Genomic DNA, 12689 nt, shown 5'->3' on the forward strand with positions numbered 1-12689 from the left:
AAGCCAGGAGAATAACAAAGACAAGCTTTATCCCTTGCAAACTGGGCAGAAGCCTTCCCAGTGAAGTCATTTCCCACTCCCTTCCCAGCCATCCTTCTTGCCCTATCTTGAGAAATCATTGTTCCGTGGAATAATTCTAATTTTGTTAACGTTAACACTGTTAGCCAAACACAAGTCCCCCTTCTCCTCTCATTTTTACCCTTGGTCTCAGTTTCAAGTAAGGAGGCAGATATTGTGGCTGTTTCTTAGAATGTGAGAATCAGGAGCTGCTGCCCAGGGTGGCCCAATGTCTCCTTTCTGGAAAATAACCTTTTGTGGGCAGAAAGGTGATCCCAGCTTCCTGCTAGAACTTGCTCTCTCCCAGCTGAGGATGCTGACTCTGATACTTTAAACCCTAACCTCGAGCCAAAGTTTCTAGGGGACCCATAGTGAGAATCTTGGCTGGAAACCCGGACAGACTACTCTAATTTGGGGCTGTTCTGGAAAATGGAGGCAATGTGGCCATAACCCTTCAGCCTCACTCCAGCTCTGAGGTCCTTTTGCTTTTCTTTGGCAGAAAATGGGGTCTCTTTTCCAGGTTGGAACAGAGAGAGATCAGACTTCCCCAAGGTTCATTGCTTTGTGGCACTAGGGCTTATTAGAAGTTTCATTCATCCATCAAGCAGTTTTGGGGGACCTGACTTAAGCCAAGCCCTGTGCTTGGTGCTGGGGACACCCAGATAAATAAAAGCATCTCTCCCTTTCAAGAACGTCTTGGTCTAATAAATATCCCTGGGGCTCTCTAGTTGACAAAGCTGTATCTTACTTGAGCTTCAAGACAGCCACTCTGGGAGAAAACAGAGATTTGGGACAGTCAAAGGCTCTGTCCAAGGTCACATAGCCAGTCAATGGCAGAACTGAAATTCGAACTCAGGGCTTCTAACTCCAGAGTATGTCCTGTCAATTATACCGCACTGCCTCCCATGATTGTCAAAGTTGATTACAGGGAAAGGAGTAAGCACCTGGGGTAAGATGGTGGTGTCCTCATCATTTTCACTGGGTTTATCCTGACTGGGATTTTTGACTCTGAGTCTCATGCTCTTTCCACTGTTTGTTTGCTCGTTCATTCATTCATTCAACAAACATTAAGCTGAGAACTACAATGGATTAGGCCCTGAGTTGTGGATATGACAGACCAGTGAATAAGACAGGAAAGGTTCCTGCCCTCACATAGCTTCCATTATAGTGGGGGGGACAGACATTGAGCAGGTGAACAGATAATTAGATAAGGTAACTAAGAATGGCAATGAATGCCTCAGAGGAAACTAATAGAGGAAAGATTCATTGAATATGTGATCCCTTCAGATCAGGTGGTCTAGGAAGGCCTAATGGAGGAGGTGACATGTGAGCTGAGACCTGAAGAAGGAACATGAGTCAGCTATGAGTAGAGTGGCCATGGAAAGAACATTCCAGAAGGATGGAGTCATGAGTACAAAGACCCTAAGGTAAGCATGGTCTTGCTATGTCTGAGGCGTCATAATGTCAGTGTGGCTGGAGGGTAAGGAGGGATGGGAAGAAAACGAGAGGACCTGAGAGAGGTAGGCAGGGATTCCATTGTGTTGGGCCCTGTAGGCCACACTAAAGGGCTTTCATTTTTTTCTGAGAACAGTGGGAAGCTATATTAGCGTTTCCAATGGAGACAGAATGTGCACCACATATGTCATTTTAAAATTTCTAATAGCCACATTAAAAAAAAAGTAAAAAGAAACGGGTGAACTATTTGTAATATATTTTATTTAAGCCAGTATATCCCAAATGTTGTCATTTCCACCTGTGATTGATATAGAACACTGTTGAGGTATTTTACATTCTTTCTTTCATGCTACATCTTTGAAATTTGGTGTGTGTTCTATACTTACAGGGCATCTCCAACCCTGATCTTTTGGTTTCATGCCAGACACTTAACGGAAATCCCCGATAACCCTAGCTCACAGTGACGATGTTTCTATTGTTACAGTGTAGTAAGCATGGCTTAGTTGAGTGATGGCTTCTCTTTGGTTATGATTTTAAAAAACATATTATGTTCATTAAAAACACTCTACACTTAAACGTAGGTAGATATAAATAATCCATGAACCACAGTATATTTTAATATGTACTAATTGATATAAATATACCATGAGTCACATAATTTAATTTGTATCAAATTGGACCCTCATTTGTACCGTATATATGTGGATTGCTCACAACTTAAAATTTTTGATTTCTTTCCTGCCATCCTTATAGTAACTTTAATATTAGAATAACTAAAATTCAATTTTAGAATAAGATTCTACTCATAGATAATGGATAAAATCACACCTGCTCAACCCATCAGAAAATCTCTAATTAGTAAAGGGTGGGGGGGAGCATCATGGCACCCCTGTTTGTCAAGAGAACTTAAAAGACAGGGAAGAGATAATAATCAGTATAAAGTCCTCATTGACATCTTTTCTCAGTATCACATTTTCCATTCTGTTTGCCCTGTTGGCATTTTATTTTTCTAAAGGCTCATCAACCTGTGTTACCTGGTAACATCTCCCCATGGAACATTGAAATCCTCCTATACTCTGGAAAAAAATGGTGAAGATGTTTCTGTATGTTACCTTTGGGGGCAAAGTTGACCTAAGTGTTTTGGTCAGGTTGAACTGTCCAGAGTCCTATGTATCATTTGTGATTTGAGACCAATTCTGCAGCTTAGGCTCAAGGCCAAAATTGGACTGAATTGTGAAGGAGGTGATGTCTGCCTTGACCCATGTCTTCTCTGTTTCTTGCCTTGCCTCAATGACTAAATTGACCTGTCTGAGCATCCCATTCTGACCTACTTCCTTGTGTCTTATTCTATGCTGCAGCCTTATTATTCTTTTTCCCACCCATCAAAATTGACCTGTCCTAAGTACCATTCTCTCAGTGTGCCACTCAGCCTCTACCTCACTGGGTTTGGCAGCGTTCCACTGAGACAACAGTGAGGTTTTGAAGTCTGGCATGTCTGACTTTGAACCCTGGTTCTACCACTTATTAGCTATGTGACCATAGATAAGTTAACCTCTCTTAGCTTGTTCGAGCTGTCAAATGGAAATGACCAGCCCTACCTCAAGAAGGGGGTACCAGCTTTAGTTAGGGAACGTGTATAAAGCACCCAACATTTCTTGGCACACAGTAATACTCACAGTTGGCACACAGTAATACTCACAGTTGCTTTCCTCTCACAAGATTCCTCTCCCTTCTAATGTCTAGCCAATTATTCCTTGTTTATCACAAGTAGGTTCAGAATAACAGTTCCCCGTTATTGCGTCCTCTAGCCTCAAGGAGATGAAACTGTCATGTTGGACTGATTCTGCATAGAGAGTTTTACATACTTGTCTCTGGCAGATAGTGGTTGGGTGCAGGCAAGGGGGAATGAACTTTCTTAACTGATTAGTGAGCACCTAACCAAAGCAAACTGGTACTGGGAGTTGGACAAGACCTCACAGGTATCTCACCCTCACCGCTGTGTCACCCAGCAAAATATTTCCTGCCCTCTGCTTGGATGCCTTCCATGTCCAAGAGCTCATTCTGTCACTGGACAGTTCCAGCAGTTTTGGACAGCTCTCATTGTTAGAAGATACTTCATTACTTTGGGCTGACACCTCTCTTTCCTAGAGCTGTCACCCATCTGTTCTTTCCAGCCTTTGGAACCTATTTGAGGGGTTCTCCCTTTCTCTCATCATGACAGTTGAGCTGTTAGAAAACTTTGGTTATGTGTTCATGAGGTCTTCTCTCCATTCTTTCCTCTAGATTTTAGCCACCATTTTTTCCTGCCTAAGTTTTATTCCGTTATTCTAGTCCCTCCGATCTCAGGGGCTATGGTGCAACCTGTGGAGGGGGTAGGAGCATCAGCTTTAAAGTCAGACAGACTTGCTTCAAATCCCTGTGCAGGCATCTGCTGGGAACCTCAGTTTATCTGTCCATGAAATGGAAGCAATAATACCAATCTCAGTACTGCCATGCAGATGAAATGTACTGATGTATAGAAAGCATGCAGTCTAGTGCCTGGCATGGAGTGGATATGTGATACCTGGCAGCTATGTAATTATTATTTGCTAATTGTCAGGTAGGTAGTCATCATGCTTGGTTCTTTTAGAAAATCTTCCGAGTGACCTTTAAGGTTTTGGTCAGCCTGGATTTGGGGAGTTTTCCCCTCTATTACACCAGGAAAATGCCATTAAATAACTGTTTCACTTAGTTCATTAAAATCACAGATTCATAGGAGGAGGGTAGGGTAGTCAAAATACTACTGTTCAACGGCCATTTTAAGTATGTTCATTTGAGACAGGTTAGAATTTAAAACCAATTTACGTCTTCTATGTCTAACCATGTCCATCCTAAGAGGGCCTCTGAGAATGCAGCACAATGTCCAGACATCCGTGGGCAGAATTCCAGAGCTTCTGAAAAATGTGCTTGTCCTGCGGCTGACGAATAAGGTATGAAGACACCAAATCCCCCTGATGAAGTCCAGCACTGCCTCGCCACTGACCAGCCTTTCTGGAAAGACGGGATGAGCTTACCAGAAGAAAGGGGTGGGCAGGAGATTTCAGGAAAGATTCCTAGTTATCAGAAATGAGGCAGGAAAGCCTTCCTGTTGATTCCCTCAGTTCTCACAGACCAAGACACATGGTTTGGCCATGATGTCATCTGACATGGGTAGACACGCTGAGGCCAGAAGCTGTCAAGCAGATCCTGGATTCTGATGGAAGTTGGGAAGATTTTGTAATGTGAGGGCCATGTGAGTGTGGAGTAACATTTCCCGGTAGGGTATTATCACCTATTCCATCATTGGGGGGAGGGGAAGAATTGAACTCTAAGATATTCAGAAGCTGTTATTATATATCCCCCCCAAAGACCCTACTTTTCTAAGGTAAAATCCTGTATATAGTGGTCTTATCTTTTGTCATGCTAGGGAAACATTTTCTTATCAACCAGTTGAATTTAGATGACCTATTTAATCATTAATTAATTAATTCATTCAGTCACTCATTTGGTCATCTAGTCACTTAGCCTTTGGTTCAGTCAGCCATTCAATCTGTCATTCCATTGATTCACTGGTTATTCAGCCTTTCAGTCATTCAACGAATAACTGTTTCACATCTCTTTCCAAACGGAGACCTCTGCTGGGTGTTGTGCCTGCAGCAATGAAAAAAGATTCCCAGTATCTACTCTCCTGGGGAAGACAGATCTTAAACAAGCAATTACAACAAAAGGTGATAAATAGGGAGCATTATGACAAGAAAAGCACAGGCCCTGAGGTGCAATTTCAGTTTGGCTGGAGGTTACAGTTTTTTATTACCTAAAGCATCTGATTCCAGTGGCTTAATGTCTGGGGTATCTGAATAAATAATTTCAAATACTCCTCCGTTAGAAAGAATAAGAACTAACATTTGTGGAGCTCTTGCCACAAAGCCAGGCACTGAGTCAAGTCCTTTGCAGATATAATCACACTTAATCCTCCCAATAATCCTCAGTTAGGAACTCACTAAGTATGACCATTTCACAGATGGGGAAGCTGAGGCTCCAAGAGGATAAGCCATTTGTCTGTAGTCTTGTAGAGTAAAATGGCAGAGCCAGTAGAGCCAGTACCCTGGTCTGTCTGATTCCATAGGTCATGGTAATAACCATGAATGCTTTTGCCCCACCTCATGCCCAGGAACAGGAAAACCTGTAACAAAAGGCACTGAGAAGTCAGGGCAAAGAAAGCCTCTCAACCTTCCTAGTGTACTTCCAAAGAGCTAAGAGCTCTGCAGTGATGCTCACAGCCCATGGGAACTAGAGCAAGAACCTGGGGTGGCCAGGTCAGAGAGCATTTTGGGGCGGGTGACTGTCCTGCATCCCAGAAGGCATGAGAAAGCTTTGCGAGAAGTTATTTGTAATGGTAGAAAGACCTTAGGCAATCCAACCGAGAAACAATCAATCTTGTGCTCGCATGTGCATTTTAAATGTAGCTGGAATAATATAAACTGAGTTAGAAAGCCTCATGTCCACATGACATCTTTATTTGGTTGTAAAGCAATCCATTACACACACTCTCTTTCCTTTTCAGTGATCAGAAAAATAAAATGAGTCAGTCATTTTTGCAAAAATAGATCCTATATTTCAAAAGAACATAGTTTTCTTAGTGAACATAGCCTTCCTTCTATTTTTTTCTCTTTCCTTATGTCCCCTCCTCTAACTCAGTAATGTATTATCTCTTGTCCAGATGTTAGATCATTTTGAGCTAATTTGGAAATCTTCATGCTTAATTTAGAAATGATTCATCTACAAATTGAGTAGTACCTAAATTTGGCCAGGGATGGGGGTAGTTACTAGCGATGGTGGTGATTCAGGCTCGCCAGTGAGTGATCCATCTTCTGTCGCTTGAGATGTTACTGAATTGCTATGATGACTCAGCTTGAGTCCGTACAACCATGAATACAAGCTGAGCTCCCTCAGCAGCTTCTCCTGGTGTCCCTACGCGTGCTCTGAGATGATTCTGTGCTCCTGGGCACTGCTGAGTTTGTGCTGTGGATTCTCAATGAAGGCATGAGTGAGTCATGTTTTCATGTGTTTCCCAGTCAGTTCTATTTGGGATTCTGCTGTTACTGCAGGATTAGTTCATACATCATCTCCTTTCCCAATGGGATTCTTTTACCCAATATCTCATGATCATTAAAGACGTCTCCTTTCTTTCCAGACTCAAGAACAATGAGCCTCAGACTCTAACTAATCTGTCTAGACCTGGTATAACTACATGGTACTGCCTCTTCTCGGCAACAACTAGTACACTCTACTAGTGCAATACTGCAATGACCGCTACCACCACCACTGCCACCATCACCACCACCATCACCACCACCGTCACCACCACCACGACTGCCCTACCACCACCACCACCACCATCACTATCACCACCAGTTCTCTTACTACTAGTAGGAAATATTTTCTAACACTAACAATGTTACAGACACTGGTTGTATATGGTGTATCTCAGTTAATCTTTGTACCAGTCACATGTGATAGATGCTATTTGGATCCCGATTTTGCTTGGGAAGAAAAAACTAAGGCTCAGTAAGCAAAGCAACTCACCTAACGCCTTACCATTAGCCAATGGCCGAGGCATTATCTAAATCCAACTTCTCTGACACTATGTTTTTTAACCGCGACATCAGTATTTCCTGCCTTCATGATCTTTTCCACCACCCAATAGCATATCCCCTCTGTGCTGTTACTGACATAATACTGGCTGCCTGGTGCTCGCCACTCTCACATACGCAAGGCTGTAAGAGCAGATCAGCCGTTTTCAGCATGCGGTACTTTTAACCTACTGATACATTGACCACAGTCTGCATCAGCCATCAAAGTAAATCCGTGAAGGAAAACAGAAACCCTGTGCCAGCATGGACTCAGAAGGATGGGTTGTAAGCTCCTAGTCTCCCCTCTGTGGCAGAACCTTTTCTTACCCATCTCCATGCAAGAGCGCCGTTCTCTAACACGTTCCTCTTCTGCTTCATCACTTCTTTTCCCTACTCTACTATAATTTCATTTATTCTAGAGAGGACCTTAGTTAGTGCTTTCTGGGAATAGTCGGAGGGCATCTATGAGGTTTGGGGCAAACTTTATTTCTCCAGGTGGAACAACTCTAATCTTTGCCCAGGAGGACCTGGGGGCATTTTTGGAAATTGAAAATTATCTCATGGTTTCTAATTTTAAGGGGCCTCCAGTGAATGGTGGCTCCCAGCATTGTCTTTAGACTCAGGCAAGTGTGGCTCCTGTCCTGGGGACCACACTCTGGCCCTCTGGTCATCCTTCCAGGCCAGACTTAGGTTCCCTGGACCCCAGAATTCCCTGTTTGAAGGGACCTCATCCCACTTCTAGAGCAGAGTGGGCTTCTTTCCTAGGGCTATTCTTCTCCAGGGATGGACCCTAGATCCTGAGGGTTGGGGGAAGCCAAGAGGTGGCTGTTTATGGGGTGTGGATGGAGTTTGAGTATCTACACTTATGTGAGAAAGACGCCTTGTGGGGTGGGACAGAGCTAGGCGTGGGAAGAGAAGGTAGAGACAGACCAGAAGCCAGAGGGACGTGCCAGAGATCAGAGTTCAAACCTCGCCTTCCAGGAGGTTTTGAAGACATTTATTATGGTAGGAGGATGGAACATATTTTTATTTAGGAGTGTTTCAGCTTGATTTATAACTTCTATATATTTAGACATACACTACAGACACCTCTACTTACACCTTGTGTCCTGGGTCACTCAAGCATCAGAGTTAGGTGGTTAGCTACCATGAGGGCAGGCGGTCATTCCAGTTTACCTGAGACTAAGGGGTCCCCATGGATGCAGGATTTAAACTACTAATGGAGAAAGCCCCAGGCATACTGAAACAAGGCAAGTCGATCACTCTAGACCACCCACCATCTAAAATACAGTGACAGTTATTGATTTGTATAACTATACAGAACTCAGACTCTTTCTTTCTGGAGCAAGAAAGAACTTCTGTTTACCTTTTCATCATAATAGCGCACTGGAAATTCCGTTTAATGATAGACCTGCTTTCAGAGTCAGGAGATAATTAAAGGTCATTTAACCATAGGCAGGATGCAGCCATTAGCAGTCGCCTTTGTAAAATTGCCCCCAAAATTAACAGTGAGCATTCATTGGCCACGAGAAGAAGAAACATTGAAATTATTGCTGGAAGTCAAAATAGCTTTCTATACCTAGGACTGTCTTATGTCTCCAAGAGCACAGAGGCAGGGGATGATTCTGTGTGACATTTTCCTGTCAATATCCAGTTCCAGCGTGGCCACTAAAACAACTTTCCAGAGAGCCTACAGGTAACTAAGATCTGTGGGTACTTTGAGGTATTTGGCAACTGCAAAAAGAGCAGGTGGAAGCACCTTTAGCCAAACAACTTCTAGGCAAAATTGAGAAGTAGGGGAAGTTAATTTCTACCCGTGCTGCTACTTTGTTTTTCCCACCATCTTGTTTCCTGAGTTCTTGGGAATATGACGTTCATTTATTCATTCAGCAAATGAGGTCAAGAATAGTAGCATAGAGCAAAAGGAGCTGCCAGAGCGAAGGCCCTGTGGCAGGAACGTACTTGAAGATGTAAAACCAGAATAGAGAGGTGGGCTGTGAGAGGCCGAAAGGGGGGTGAGATGGGGTCTGAGATGGGGGAGGGGCCAGGTCCCAGGGGACCTTAAGGGTCATCCATGATCAAGACTTCGGATTTTATCAAGTGCACTGGAAAGGCAGTGTGACAGGCTGAAGAGTGATCCCCAAAAGATAGCCACACTCTCTCCCCGGAACCTGAAATTTGATATAGGTTATGACAAAAACAGACTTTGCAGATGTGTTTAAGTCAAGGATCTTGAGATGGGAGATTATCCTGGATAATGCAGGTGAGCCCTAAATGCCGTCACATATATCTCCATAAAGAGGGAGGCACAGGGAGAGTTGATTCAGACAGAAGAGGAGGAGGCAATGTGACCACAGTCAGAGATTGGAGTGGTGCAGCCACAAGCCCAGCAATGCTGGCAGCTTCCAGCAGCTGGAAGAGGCAAGGAGCGTTTTCCTCCGAGCCTGCATAGCAAGCACAGCCTGGCTGACGTGTGGATTTCAACCTGGTAATACTGAGTTTGGACTTCTGGCCTCCAGAACTGGGAGACAATAAATGTTTGTTGCTTCAAGCTACCATGTTTGTGGTAATTTGTTGCGGCAGCCAAAGCATCCTGATACAGGCTGTTCTTAGCTTTAGTGGATTGAGTTCTGTATGGGGCAGAGATCGGAGGGGCACAGGAGTCGGAGCAGAGAGACCAGCTGGGAAGTGCTTGGCAGGCATGAGACGTGATACAGCAGTGGGGCTGGAGAGAAGGAGAACATTTAAGATGTTCTTAGGAGGTAAAATGACAAGACTTGCCAACAGATTGCCATCAGGGAAAGGAGGCCCTGAAAAGTCATCAACAAACTAGTCTGAATGTGAATGTGCTTTTTCTTTCGAGGAAAACCTGTAATTGAAAAAAAAAAAAGAAGTAGGAGGATAACCCAGTAGTGGGATTTTAGGCTCTGTAATACCCCCAAGTGTCAAGAAAGGTACTTAGCGGTTTGTGGGCTTGTAGAGTTTTCCTTTACTCTGTTGTGCTGCTTTGCTGACCACCTGCTCTGTTGAAAAGCTGTCACACGTCCTTTTTTAGACGTAGATGGGCTACAAATCCACCGATGATATTGTCCATGCCATTTCTAAGAGAATTTTTGTGGCACTCCCTGGTGGGGGAGGCATCTGAAAGATGAAATTTGAATGAATGCCACCATATTGACGTCCTCAGGACATGTCACAGGTTTTCTGCGCTGGTTCTCAAAGTTCGGCATGTATCCAGTTCACCTGGGGCATTTCCTATGTCAAGCTGATTCAGAATTGTAGCTCCAGGGATTCTGATCCAGGTGAAAGTCTGCTCTAGGACAGCACTTCTCTGGCTTTAAGGATTCTCATTCAGCTGGTCTGGTGGAACCTGTGATTGTGCGTTTATGACGAGTCTCCAGGTGATGCTGCCCCTGCTGGCCTCTGGACAATTTTTGGAGTAGTGAGCTGCCCACAGCTCATTTCCAGAGCTTTAAGCCCCCATGTGCCCAGGATGAGCCAGTTTGGATGCAACACCGCATGTGTCAGAAACAAAGGTAGCCCAGGCTCCCCGCCAAAGCCTTCTGTGCGATGGCCCAGCTGTGATCTTGTGCGGCAGATCCTTTTCCTCTCTAAACCGGGGACACTCTGCATTCTCTCCTGCTGAGCTCATGAGTGCCGCTCTGCCAAACCCAATAGGGGCCAGCTTCCCAGACTGGGTTACGAGGCTGAGGTTGGCTAGGCTTGTTTCTTCCGGGAGTGCTGGAGGCCAGACGACTTCCTCAGCCCAGCCGTTGTCTGTCGTGCGTGGGGCCCCACAAAGGTTGGCACACCACAGGCAGCATGCTGTTTCTAACACACAGTCTTGGCCATGTTCTTCCCCCACTTCACCCCCTGCCCTGTCCCTGGTCAAGCTCATTGGCACAAAGCTCTCTTCCATCTCCAGCCTTCACAATCTACACACTACCTACATGGAGCCACCATTTGTTCCTTGTTTCATATGCTTGCTTTGTCTTCTCCCAGGCCTGAGGAGTCACATTTTAACTCGGAAACATTTTCAGACGATGGGGAGGGATGCATATGGAGAAGAGAGAGAGGAGCACGACTGAGGCTTAAAGAGAGGCAGTGCAAACTGGTGGTTAGGAGCGTGGGCTTTAGCGTCAGTCCCAGCGTGGTCGGACCTCAGCTGTGTGGCCTTGGATGTCTCTGGGCCTCAGTTTTCTCAGCTATTAAACAGGAAAAATAAATTCTTCCTCTCAGGCTGTCCAAGGGTGCAATGAGTGAATGCACTTAAGAGGCTGTGGGGGCAGAGCCCCAGAAAGTAGTTTCCAGGCTCTCGGCCTCACATAGATAGACAGGTGCCTGGCTCAGGTAGTAAATGGCCATCAACTGTGATTGCATGGCCATCAGCTGTGGCTAGTTGGCCGTCAGCTGTAACCAGTGAGCCATTGGCCACTAATATAACTGCTGTGGCTATGCTAGCAGAGAAGGAGAGGAAGAATGGGGGCTAGCAAGAAGATGGCGGCTGGGCTGGCAAGTGTGGATGGCGGTTTGCGGACAGTGTGGACCCAGCCTCCAGTGAGAGTATAGTGCCGCCAGAGAGAATATAGTGGTATGACTCCCCTACCTATGGCTCCGTGGGTGTTCCTTTTTGGCCTCACCATATCCTGCGTTCTTGTGTGGGGAGCGGGAGCAGAGACCCCGCAGGCCGCCCTGCACGACAAATGGCGCAGCGAGCAGGGTATGGTGCCAGCCAAAGCTCTCCAAAGGACGGTGGAGCAGTTTGTGTGTATGAACACTCAGTCTGAGGAAGACCAGGAGGAGCAGCTGCCGGAGAGCTGGACCCCCGTGGAGGGGTGGGAGGACGTGGACGGTTCTCCCACCAGCACAGGAAAAGCCATGCAGCTGCTGGAGAGATGGAGCCCCGTGGAGAGGTGGAAAGATGTGGACGGTTCCCCAACCAGCACAGGCCGGAGAAAGCGAAGGTCATTGCAGCCCTGTGGGCCGGGGAAGTTCCTGCTCAGGCAGCCCGGATGCAGGACTTGTAGTCCCAGGAGGTAACGCTTGCTGAGTCCTCCATGGGAGATGAGGGTGAGGTCAAGGTTGTCCCTCACCCCCAGGACAGCCCTGGCGAATGACTATGGACTATGGGGAATTGCCTTCCATCCCTAATTTAATGGACCGCTTGACTGTTTGTTTGGGAACTGTTGTTAGTGGAACTGGGGGATATTTGCTTTTGTGTCTTGACTGGCCGCCATTGAGAATATGTAAGCACCTTGATTGTGAGTCGCTGTTGTTCCAGCAGGGTACCCTGAGAGGCACAGAGAGAGTGGCAGTGCCCTGAGAGCCCTGGCTGTGTCCAGGAAGTGTGGCTGTGCCCACAGAGAGTGGCAGTGCCCTGAGAGCCCTGGCTGTGCCCAGGAAGTCGGGCTGTATCCCAGAGAGAGTGGCAGTGCCCTGAGAGCCCTGGCCGAGCCCAGGAAGTGTGGCTGTGCCCACAGAGAGTGGCAGTGCCTTGAGAGCCCTGGCTGAGTCCAGGAAGTCTGG

The sequence above is a fragment of the Rhinolophus sinicus genome, linkage group LG10 (genome assembly GCF_036562045.2).
Source record: "Rhinolophus sinicus isolate RSC01 linkage group LG10, ASM3656204v1, whole genome shotgun sequence".
In the NCBI taxonomy this organism is placed as follows: Eukaryota; Metazoa; Chordata; class Mammalia; order Chiroptera; family Rhinolophidae; genus Rhinolophus; species Rhinolophus sinicus.